Here is a 12633-nt window from a genome sequence, read left to right as displayed (position 1 = left end):
CACAAGAGGGATGGATAGTTTTTTTAACACATACTTGTGTACTAAATTAATAAAAGCCACAGGCTCACCCCCATTCACCATGCCTACTATTTCACACCCTCCCTCTAGAGCGTGCTATGGAAAACTGGGGGATTGTACGTCTAGGCTTGCACATACTAAAGATTTCCTAGGTTGCCTTCATTGGGATACACATATTAGAACAATTCCACAACAAACAAACATAACACATGCAGTTTATGCACATTTTTACACACGCCACACACAACTGCAGCTCTTACTGCATGCCTCAACAACGCACATACAAACAACTGTTAATGCATACTTACAACACGTACACACACAGCAACAACACGTACACACTCACGTCAGACATCCACAAGCGTCAGACATCCACAAGCGTCAGACATCCACAAGCATCAGACATCCACAAGCATCAGGCATCCACAAGCATCACACATCCACAAGCATCACAAGCATCAGACATCCACAAGCGTCAGGCATCCACAAGCGTCAGGCATCCACAAGCGTCAGGCATCCACAAGCGTCAGACATCCACAAGTATCAGACATCCACAAGCATCACACATCCACAAGCATCACACATCCACAAGCATCACAAGCATCAGACATCCACAAGCATCAGACATCCACAAGCATGACAAGCAGCAGACATCCACAAGCATCAGACATCCACAAGCAACAGACATCCACAAGGATCACAAGCAGCAGACATCCACAAGCGTCAGACATCCACAAGCGTCAGACATCCACAAGCATCAGACAGCCACAAGCATCAGGCATCCACAAGCATCAGACATCCACAAGCGTCAAGCATCCACAAGCGTCAGGCATCCACAAGCGTCAGGCATCCACAAGCATCACAAGCAGCAGACATCCACAAGCATCAGACATCCACAAGCATCACAAGCAGCAGACATCCGCAAGCATCAGACATCCACAAGCATCACAAGCAGCAGACATCCACAATTATCAGACATCCACAAGCAACAGACATCCACAAGGATCACAAGCAGCAGACATCCACAAGCGTCAGACATCCACAAGCGTCAGACATCCACAAGCATCAGACATCCACAAGCATCAGGCATCCACAAGCATCAGGCATCCACAAGCAGCACACATCCACAAGCATCACACATCCACAAGCATCACAAGCAGCAGACATCCACAAGCATCACAAGCAGCAGACATCCACAAGCATCAGACATCCACAAGCATCAGACATCCACAAGCAACAGACATCCACAAGGATCACAAGCAGCAGACATCCACAAGCGTCAGACATCCACAAGCATCAGACATCCACAAGCATCAGACATCCACAAGCATCAGGCATCCACAAGCATCAGGCATCCACAAGCAGCACACATCCACAAGCATCACACATCCACAAGCATCACAAGCATCAGACATCCACAAGCGTCAGGCATCCACAAGCGTCAGGCATCCACAAGCGTCAGACATCCATCAGCTCAACAACGCACATACAAACAACTCTTAATGCATACTTACAACACATACACACACAGCAACAACACGTACACACACAGCAACAACAACTATTCCAGCATTTAAAAGTACCCACACACACATTTAAGGGCCGCAGCCGCAGCAATGTTCTGTATTTTCCTAATAAACATAACGTCCCAACTTTGAGGGCAAATATTCCATCCAGCCTCTGTCCCATTCAGCACCATACATCAGCTCATACCATTTCGCCACACCTGTCTCTACATTTACGTATTGCCAGACAAATCATCCACCATCTTTCTCATTATACATCATAGATTGGATACATTCACATACATCGCCTCAAAAAAAACAAAAAATAATCGATACAGTACTTTCTATTCTAACCATCCAGCCTCTGTCCCATTCAGCAGCATACATCAGCTCATACTACTTCGCAAAAACACAAACACAAAATTGAAAGCAAGAGCAAGTCAGAAGAGGGATGGATAGCTTTACTTAAAACATACTTTTGTACAAACTTAATTAAAGCCACAGGCTCAACCACATTCACCATGCCTACTATTTCACACCCTCCCTCTATAGTGTGCTATTGGCAATTGGGGAATTGTAGGTCTAGGCTTCCACATACTAAACATTTCCTAGGTTGCCTTCATTGGGATCATGTTATTCGAACTATTCCAATGCTTGGAAACAATTGATCCATGCGGAAAATTACGGTATGTATTTTGGGACATAATGGAGATTGCTTTTTACAAACGGAACAAAAACACAGAGCCTGCTTGTTGTGCACATTTACACGTTAGGCACACACAACAGCTCTGGTGAGTACATGCTTCTACAAAAACATACACCAATTATTTTAAATGCCAGCAACACGTACACACAGCAGCATTACCTATGCACTTCCTTAACAACCCACAGCATTATATCTATCTTCCAACAAACAAACATAACACATGCAGTTTATGAACATTTTTACACACGCCACACACAACTGCAGCTCTTACTGCATGCCTCAACAACGCACATACAAACAACTGTTAATGCATACTTACAACACGTACACACACAGCAACAACAACGATTCCAGTATTTAAAAGTAGCCACACACACATTAAGGTCCGCATCCGCTGCAATGTTCTCTATTTTCCTAATAAAGATAACGTCACAACTTTGAGGCTGAATATTACACGAGTTGTAGGTTACAAAGGCCAACTTTGTATACTTTGGAAGCTTTATATATGCCATTTTTACGGGTAACTTGCACCACACAGTTCAAGTCGAATTAGACTAAGGGAAAAAAGAATGGCGTTTGCTTTGTCAGTTGCGAGCGAACTCTTAGGAGCCATTAAGGGAGTTGCCCAGGGAAGTCTACTGTCGCGCCAATGTCGAAACTCCATCTGCATACACATTCAAACATTCACACTTCCAAGTCGCACACATCATCTAGTGTGACTTTTCCTTGGGGCAAGGGAAGGACTAAAACCTTTGATCCTTTCTTAAACTAAAAACAAAAAAAACGTTTTTTTCAACGATAGCCCCTATTTAAGCAGGGGGACGGATCACTTTAAGTCAGACTCTGTTTTTACCTGCGAGAACAGAACTCGGACTTACAGAACGACGCTGTACTTGCTGATAACGACCAACAGCCACTGAAAAACTCCGCCATTCAATCTTAGAAAGTAAGTGCATGGAACTTTTATTTCAATACCCCAAAGGGACAGCATTGCTACATTAACTTCAGTTTATTATAACGTTTACTATATCCACATTGCACCTGTGTCAAATTATTGTGCAACATGTTATTTTGGAACACTAAATGTTCTCTGATAATACTTATCAAAGGAATACGTAATTTCTCAAGCAGGTCATAGCTTTGTTTGAACATACCGATACATATTTGTTTGTTTTTATCGTTATATCTTGTAGGTTATTCGGACACATTCAACATTTCCTTGAAAGGGGAAAAGAAACGGCGCACAAACATATATCATGTAAGTACATCCAACTGTTCACTCTGCTACACATTTTTGCTTTCGTTCATAACACTTCAACTCACCACACAGAACATTTCTTCCACTAATTCAAGGCACAACATGACTTTGACACACACCTTCTCGTACGGCTCCTTGTGTTACCTTTTGACGCACACACAACTAACAACACTTACTAAATTACAAGCACGACATATTGATTGCAAGCACGACTTCAGGTTAATTTACACTATCAACCGGATCGACATTGCACACAGCTTCAGCTTGCACTTAACACACAAAATCGCACACATAATCTCACATTCAGATGCTTAGGAACAAACATCCCCGTTACATCCCCATGCGTACCTCATTCTCTACAGTGTTTTACAAAAACACACTCGACACACACTTTCGGAACATTAGGACGCTATCTCATATCATAACACTTCGCCACACTCCCATGAACATTTCGTTCACAACTTCTAGTAGCTAAATTAATTGCACACTAACTGGGTACACTTTCAATATTACACGCACAACGCATTCATTCTCTTATTATACAGGCTATAGGGCTTTAAACTAAGTTTAACTAACTGTGGCGACCAAATCGCCGTGTGTTCCATCAGCCGCACTCCTCCCACACCTTTGAAGTGAAGCTTAGCTTCGCTGAAGAGGTGGCACCTAGCAACGGAGAAGGCGCTGGTGGCGGTGCTTTCTTGGTCGGCTTGCACTTATGTGCATTAATGTCCAGTATACGAGGGATGCTTGTGTTAAGAGTCACAGTGCACACCTTTCCTGTGCTAAACACAAAGCCAATGCAACAGGGGCTGCAGCTGTTCCTGCTTCCCAGACTGCACAGGCAGCGTCTGTGTAAGCGTGTGTTAGTTGTATTTGACAGCTGCCCGCAACACAAACGTAACGTCAAACATCTAACACCACAGGCTTCAAACACACCGTGACAGCACAGGCTTTACATGCACACGTTGCAGCAAGCAGACTTTGCTGTAACGGCACACATCGCAAACGTTATCCTCGATTCACAGCACAACTGTACCTGCGCACACCAGCAAGTGCAAACTTAATCAACAAACAGATCACAGCACAGACTTTGCACATATACATGCATTCACACACCTTCCAATCCTTGCCCTCAAACAGCAAAGGCCTTACTTGCCACAAGCGTAGCACAAGCTTTACACACGCAGTTCAATATTCATCTAGATGTTCGGTTCTATAGACCTACCCGGGGAGCACAGCACCGTAAATAAAACATGTTCACAAGAGGTACATTATTCTGTTAACATATGTAGCATGATGTACCTTAGGCCTTTGACATGGCAGACGTCACAAGTGCAACCCTCGCTCCCCTACACACTTAAACGCACCTGTCAGCACCCGTGCTTCCGGCTGTCTCTGCAGTACTGGGCACAGTTTTGCGAACTGTAGTTCATTTCCTTGCGCATTGTACTGAGCCCACAAGCTGTATTTTTGTGCGGCTAAGATCCTGGTGTCACCTGGCTCTATCTTGGTGAAGAACATAGACTGAACAGTACAGCAGTGTTTGGATTTAAACTACTTGCTACTCGAATCTGGAATTCGTTTGTGGCTAACCTTCAAGGTGGCGTTGAGCTTTCTCATTGGCAGCAGTTCTGCCTTTAGTGATTCTGTGCATGTTGACACTGCATCTCTATTTACCTGTCTGAGGAGACTCCTGACTTGGGTCAAGAGGATGCAATTTTATCAATTCTACTTGTCCAGTTAGGTAGTTTTTGGAGAAATCGACTTGTCCGATTTAAAAAAGCTTAACTTGCCATATTTACAGAATGCAGTGAAGTGACTGTTCACGGAAGAGATCGTATTAGAGCTCTCATAGCTTCTCTGGCTATGCCAGGGTTCTATTAAGTCAGCGTTTTTTGTATCTTTGTGATGATACAGGATTTTAGATATACCAAGGCTTAATTTGCGTCAAATCTTTGAATATTCACGCGCTGTGTGTTCAGGGCTTCTTTTTATGAACACGATAATCTTAGGCCAGTTTTCTTATGGCAGGGATTAAAATATGCCAGCATTTAGTTCGCTAAAATTCATATTATAGCAGATTTGAAGAAATATAATTGTTTATATTGTACCACTGCTAATTTTCGACCTTTTATTTCAGAGTAAATGTCGTGAATGGCTCTGCTAAAATTTTAGGCTTTCAATTTATATTCCAATATAATAATTTCAATACAAACAGGTTGTGCTTGTTGTTAAATGTGTAGATTTTGCAGTGGATAAACTCACCCTCACTCACCCTCACCCTCACTCACCCTCAACCCCTCACCCTCACTCACCCTCACTCACCCTCACCCACCCACACCCTCACTCACCCTCACTCACCCCCAACCCCTCACCCTCACTCACCTCACTCACCCGCAAACCCTCACCCTCACCCTCACTCACCCTCACCCGCACTCACCCTCAACCCCTCACCCTCACTCACCCTCACTCACCCTCAACCCCTCACCCTCACTCACCCTCACTCACCCTCAACACCTCACCCTCACCCACCCTCACCCTCAATCCCTCACCCTCACTCACCCTCACCCTCACTCACCCTCACTCACCCTCACCCTCACTCACCCTCACTCACCATCAACCCCTCACCCTCACTCACCCTCACTCACCATCAACCCCTCACCCTCACTCACCCTCACCCTCACTCACCCTCACTCACCCTCAACCCCTCACTCACCCTCAATCACCCTCACCCTCCCTCACCCTCACTCACCCTCAACCCCTCACCCTCACTCACCCTCAACCCTTCACCCTCACTCACCCTCACTCACCCTCAACCCCTCACCCTCACTCACCCTCAACCCCTCACCCTCACTCACCCTCACCCTCACTCACCCTCACCCTCACTCACCCTAAACCTCACCCTCACTCAACCTCACCCTCACTCACCCTCAACCTCACCCTCACTCACCCTCAACCCCTCACCCTCCCTCACCCTCAAACCCTCACCCTCACTCACCCTCAACCCCTCACCCTCACTCACCCTCAACCTCAAACTCGCTTTTTAACTCACACACTGTAACACATTTTACCACTTTACAAGAATTGCATTAACAAAATGTAAAGTACTTTACGTGAAGACTTACAAAAGATATATTATAACCAACATTTCTTTCTTCTCCTTTCAGATTATTAAAACAACAACGAAAGAAACACAAGTTAAGGTAAATACTACTTTGCCAGTTAGGGGAAAGATTGTCAAAAGTTTATACCTTACAGTCCCCCCAATAAATTAGGTACTCGGAAAAGGTTTTTAATTTAAAATTGGTGCAAACATACTTTTATTATAACATCTAAGATGCAGAGATGCTTGAAAGCAAGTTACCATCAAGGGAATAGAAAATTTAATAGCAAATCACAAGGTAAGCAATGCTTACCAAATAGTGTTTTTGCTGTCTTGCACAATTTATGCAAACCAGTAACTACTTGGAACTCTAATGATCTGCATTATATAATGGACCGTGGGGACGCTTTATATCTACAAATGCATTCTATTAACAAAGAAACACTTATGCATCCAGATGACTTGCCAAGGTATATAGACCACAATCAAGAGATATATTCACTCACGCTACGGAACGCTTACTACGGTGATGTCCTTAAACGTTTTGATAAAGCGTACCCAGATATTAGCACAGCATTAAATGTAACTCTTAATAAGCACTGTGGTGTTATACTTTGTATGGATGTATATGTTATAGCAATTTTCAAACATATGCAAACATACTTTGTATTTGATTCACATAGCAGGGACGATGAAGGCATGCCTCATTCTAACGGAACATGTGTTACAATTGCATTTCATTCTTTTGAAGGGCTGATTCAATATGTTGTGAAACTAGCATATCAGTTTACACATCAGGCTGAGCAATGTGTCCAATTTGAATTAACACCAATAGATATAAAAGTCATTAAGAGGAAATCTTTTACTAAAGCACTTACTGTGCACAAGAAAAATAGTCACCTACCGCAAGAAAGAAACATTTGGGTACATACTACTGAATGTACTCCTAATCAGACTATAACATCAACTACAATGTCTTCAGGTGATTTACTGAATCAAAGTAAGGGAGGGAATAGCAATTTATCACAATTACCAGGAAATAGTAAATCTATACAGGGAACAAAGAAACACTCTCTGAAAAGAAAAAGGGATTCAAGTACATGTCCACAAAAAGTTGTAAAAAGGAAACAAATTAATGCAGCTGAAGAAGACATTACCAACAGTAAACAAATTGGTCTTGATCAAAACAGACCAAAATTAACGAAGGGTCAAAGGCAGAAACCAGGTAAACAAATCCATACAATTATTAGGAAATTCCACCGTGAAATATTGCATGGCCCAGAATACATTTGTACTCTTTGCAATCAATTGTGGCATAAACCAACGGTGAAAAATACACGCAGTGTTAGCCAATCCGAAATTTTCAGAAAGTGTAACATTAGTAAGAAGAAAACAAATTTAATTTGTATGACTTGCTATTATTACATTCGCAAAGATAAAATACCACCATGTTCAATTCTAAATGGCATGGGGTTCCCAAATGTACCAGCTGAATTAGAATTATATGATTTAGAAGAACGATTAGTTTCACCTAGGATACCATTCTTACAAATTCGGACTCTGCCACGCGGTTTTCAAAAATCATTATCAGGTGCAGTAGTTAATGTACCTGCAGATGTTATGACAACTGTTACCATTTTACCAAGGCAAATTAATGACGCCATGACAATCCCAGTGAAATTAAAAAGGAAATTGGTCTATAAATCATATACACATTATGAAAATATTAGACCAAATACAGTAAAAAAGGCAGCTACATGGCTAGCTAAAAATAGTACAATGTTTAATGAATATGGTGTTACTATTAACCCTGACTGGGAGTATATACCTCCAGAAATAGAATCTCACAATGAGACTTCGGAGACAAACAATTCATCTGATAGTTCAGACAACATAGAAGCTGGAAATTTGGATACTATGTTAACAAATGAAACTATTACTACTATATCGGTGAATGTGTTAAGTTTAGCTCCAGCTGAACATAACACGCCAAGAGGTTTATATGAGGATAAAGATTCTGAGTTTTTGGCTTTCCCTACTATTTTTTTGTGGTGAACGAAGGCCAAACAATAAGGAAAGGCACATACCGGTACATTATAGTACTATTTGCCAAACAGAGTTAAGAAGTTATGATAGAAGAGTCGCTAAATCTATTAGTAATGTCTTTTTTAAACTGAAGAAATTACATATTAAGCAGATCCAGGGTAAAATCAACATTTCCACCAGGAAAAATTTTACAGATGGAAAGAAAATAACTGCTAAAGACATACAATATAATATTGAGAATGTTTTACAGTTTAATGAGGGTTAAAAAGTATTAAAAACTATACGCAGTTCACCTCCATATTGGGAAGGTTGCAAAAAAGATATTTTTGCAATGATAAGGCAACTTGGCATACCTACTTTCTTTTTGACTTTATCTGCTGCCGAAACAAAATGGCACCATTTAATAAATATACTATTGAGAGTTAGAAACTTAAAGGAATGCACAGAGGAAGAATTCTTAAACATGTCTTGGGAAACTAAAAGTAAATTAATACAAGAAGATCCTATAAAATGTGCAAGACAGTTTGACTATCAAGTTAGGAAATTCTTTAATTGTGTTTTGATGAATGGCACTATTGGGGAAATAGTAGACTACTTTTACAGAGTCGAATTCCAACAAAGAGGTTCTCCACATATACATGCATTACTCTGGGTAAACAAAGCACCACTGTATGGTGTTTCACCAGTGGAAGAAGTCAATAGCTTCATTGACAAATATATCACTTGTCATAAGTCTGAGAACCCTGTTTTACAACCGTTAATAAATCTACAAAGGCATGGTCATAAAAAAAATTGCAGGCGTAAACATCAAAGGACATGCAAATATCAATATCCTAAATACCCAATGTCAACAACACTTATATTAGAGCCATTAACACTTGAGGCGACAAATAAGCAATGGCAAGATAATATTAAAATAATACATGAAGCTATGAATAGTACTACTTTTAATACACTTTCTTTTGACGAATTTTTAGACTTCATTAAAATGGATGATAACGAATATATTACTTCAATACAAACTAGCTTACAAAAAACAACGATTTTTTTTAAACGAACACCAGCCGAATGCTTCATCAATAACTACAATAGTACTCTTTTAGAAGCTTGGCGAGCAAACATAGACTTGCAGTTTATACTGGACCCTTATGCTTGTGCTGTCTACATTATCTCATATATCAGTAAATCGCAAAGAGGAATTAGCAAACTTCTAGCACAAGCTGCTAAAGAGGTAACAAGCAATAGTAATGTCAAAGATCAACTTAAACACATAGGAAACAAATTCCTCAACTGCACAGAAATTAGTGCTCAAGAAGCAGCATATCTAATTCTTCAAATACCATTAAGGAAAAGCTCACAATCATTTGTATTTATTAATACTAGCCGTCCAGAAAAAAGAACTTATTTAATGCGTGATATGGAAACGATTAATAACTTGCCAGAAAATTCAACTGACATTCAATGTGAAAATATTATTATTAAGTACTGCAAACGGCCACAATCATTAGAGATGTGCACGTTAGCAGACTATGCAGCTAATTTTAACTATGTGAAGAAAAAAACACATGGGAGAGAAATCAATGATAGCGAAGATTTACTTGCAGAACAAAACTTTTACAGCTCAGATGAGGAAGAATTAGAAATAGCATGTAGTAACGGGAATAAAGAACAACAGAAACAGAATTATGATTATGCTTTAAATAAGCGCACACAAGGGAAAATAATACGCTTTTGCAGATTTAACAAAAATAATGAACCAGAAGAGTATTATAGAGAGATATTAATGTTGCACTATCCATGGAGGGAAGAACATAAAATACGAATAAACAAGGAAACTTACTATGACAGGTATCTGGAAGTTAAAACATTTGTTGACGCACAACTAAAAATCTATAACAAACAGCATGGAGAAGTTACAAACATTCTTCATGAACAGTGTCATGAAAATGTAATTTCACCTCCTCTATCACCAACAGTAAATATACAGAGAGAAGACCAAAATAGATTTATTTATATTGCCTATTTATGAGACACATGAAGGGATAGACATTTTACATTTTACTGTACATATTCAGAACACAGATTACCTTATTATTATTTTATACAAACCACCACAAAAAAGTATAACTTCTCTTTTGGATTTAATCACAAATATTACGGATTTTTACCCCACACACAAATTTATCATTATAGGGGATTTCAATGTGGATCTATCTCAACAAAATTCATACACTAAGCAATTAATTGGATTCTTTGAAGCTAAATTACAATGTAAACAACTCATTTCCAGTTACACAACTAACTACCAATCCATTTTAGATCATATATATACAAATGGAAAACTGCACAACTATGGTACATTAGAATGCTATTACAGTGATCATAAAGCAATATGGGTTTGTATTTAACATGTTATAACGCATTTTATATTTCAGATGATGTCTATTGAAGAAATCATTAACATTAATACCAATGACAACAAACCATATCAGAAACCCATACGAGTTAATGTAATCAACTGCTCTGGAAAAACAACTTACAAAAATGCAAAACAAGAACAACAAATTCTATTTCATTTGGCTCTAGCAGATAAAACTGGTACTATGAAATGTACTTGATATCAAGAAGAATTATACGAGCAAACTCAAAGTAACTGTGGACTACTGATACGCAACTTCATCATCAAAAACAAAACAATTTTAATTACTAAGCAAACCAAAGTTACAAAATTTCCCGCAATGAAAATTGAGGAGGGCCTTATCCAACAAGCGAAGAACATTTTGCATCCGCCTGCACCATCTGCTTCTCCCATTAAGGAAATAAAACGTGCAAGTCTAAAAAGTCTTATGACTGTTTCAGGGACAATATGTGGCGTAAGTATAAACGCAAACATGTCATCATGTCACAACTAAAAATGCCTAGTTAGCTTACACACACATTACACCTTTGCTAACTTCACTAACAAGCTAAAAACACATAGCATTATACACTCTGTCACACTATGTAGAAAGCACGACGTTTTTTAACCATAATATGCCAGTGTTTCGCTGTCTACTATAAATACAAGCACTCTCTACAAATCCATTTTGGGAAATAAACAATGCTATCTTTTCTAAAGGAGGTTCTGTTGGGTCCTTAAATATGACACCTTAGATTGCCATTCATACAACGCACTATTACTAAGAGTTTTTTCTTTAGCAATTTAATACAATGCTTCTTTTGTGTAGGAAGAGGACGTAAAGACTGTCTTTATCAATGGAGAAGATACTCCACTGAAATCGATTACTTTAAAAGATGCAACAGATGACATCAAAGTGACACTGTGGAGAGAAGCTACACTATTTAACATACATCTTGGAGATTATGTCACGCTAACTCATGTAACTGTCCATGAATTTAATGCACAGAAAATATTGAATACAACGAGGCACAGCAAAATAGAGGTAAGCAGACCAAAAAAATTTCTTGGGAAATAAGAACTACTATTTCACTACCTATATACAAATTTCTCACTCTCGCACCCACTCTGGACATATCACCCACTTGCATCCTTTCAAGCACTTTCTATCTTTCCAGCACTCTGGAGCTTTCAACTACCCTGGCTCTTTCAGACACTCTGGCTCTTTCAGACACTCTGCCTCTTTCAGACACTCTGCCTCTTTCAGACACTCTGCCTCTTTCAGACACTCTGCCTCTTTCAGACACTCTGCCTCTTTCAGAAACACTCTGCTTCTTTCAGCCACTCTGCTTCTTTCAGCCACTCTGGCGCTTTCAGCCACTCTGCCTCTTTTAGCCACTCTGCCTCTTTTAGCCACTCTGTGTCTTTCAGCCACTCTGTGCCTTTCCCCCACTCTGTGCCTTTCCCCCACTCTGTGCCTTCCCCCACTCTGTGCCTTTCCCCCACTCTGTGCCTTTCACCCACTCTGTACCTTTCACCCACTCTGTACCTTTCACCCACTCTGTACCTTTCACCCACTCTGTACCTTTCACCCACTCT

The 12633-nt window shown here is 40.1% G+C and overlaps 1 long non-coding RNA gene across 1 annotated transcript; it reads left to right on the top strand.

The window, feature by feature from the left end:
* The first annotated feature begins 6660 nt into the window (after window positions 1-6660).
* On the top strand, window positions 6661-12077 carry LOC144752888 (uncharacterized). Its single transcript, XR_013594134.1, has 3 exons — window positions 6661-6690; window positions 11072-11509; window positions 11864-12077. It is a non-coding gene; the product is annotated as an uncharacterized LOC144752888 (long non-coding RNA).
* Window positions 12078-12633: the final 556 nt, after the last annotated feature.

The sequence above is a fragment of the Lissotriton helveticus genome, chromosome 5_1, assembly GCF_964261635.1.
Source record: "Lissotriton helveticus chromosome 5_1, aLisHel1.1, whole genome shotgun sequence".
NCBI classification, from domain to species: domain Eukaryota; kingdom Metazoa; phylum Chordata; class Amphibia; order Caudata; family Salamandridae; genus Lissotriton; species Lissotriton helveticus.
The sequence above is the reverse complement of the archived record's forward strand: the minus strand, read 5'-3'. Positions and strand labels throughout refer to the sequence as shown.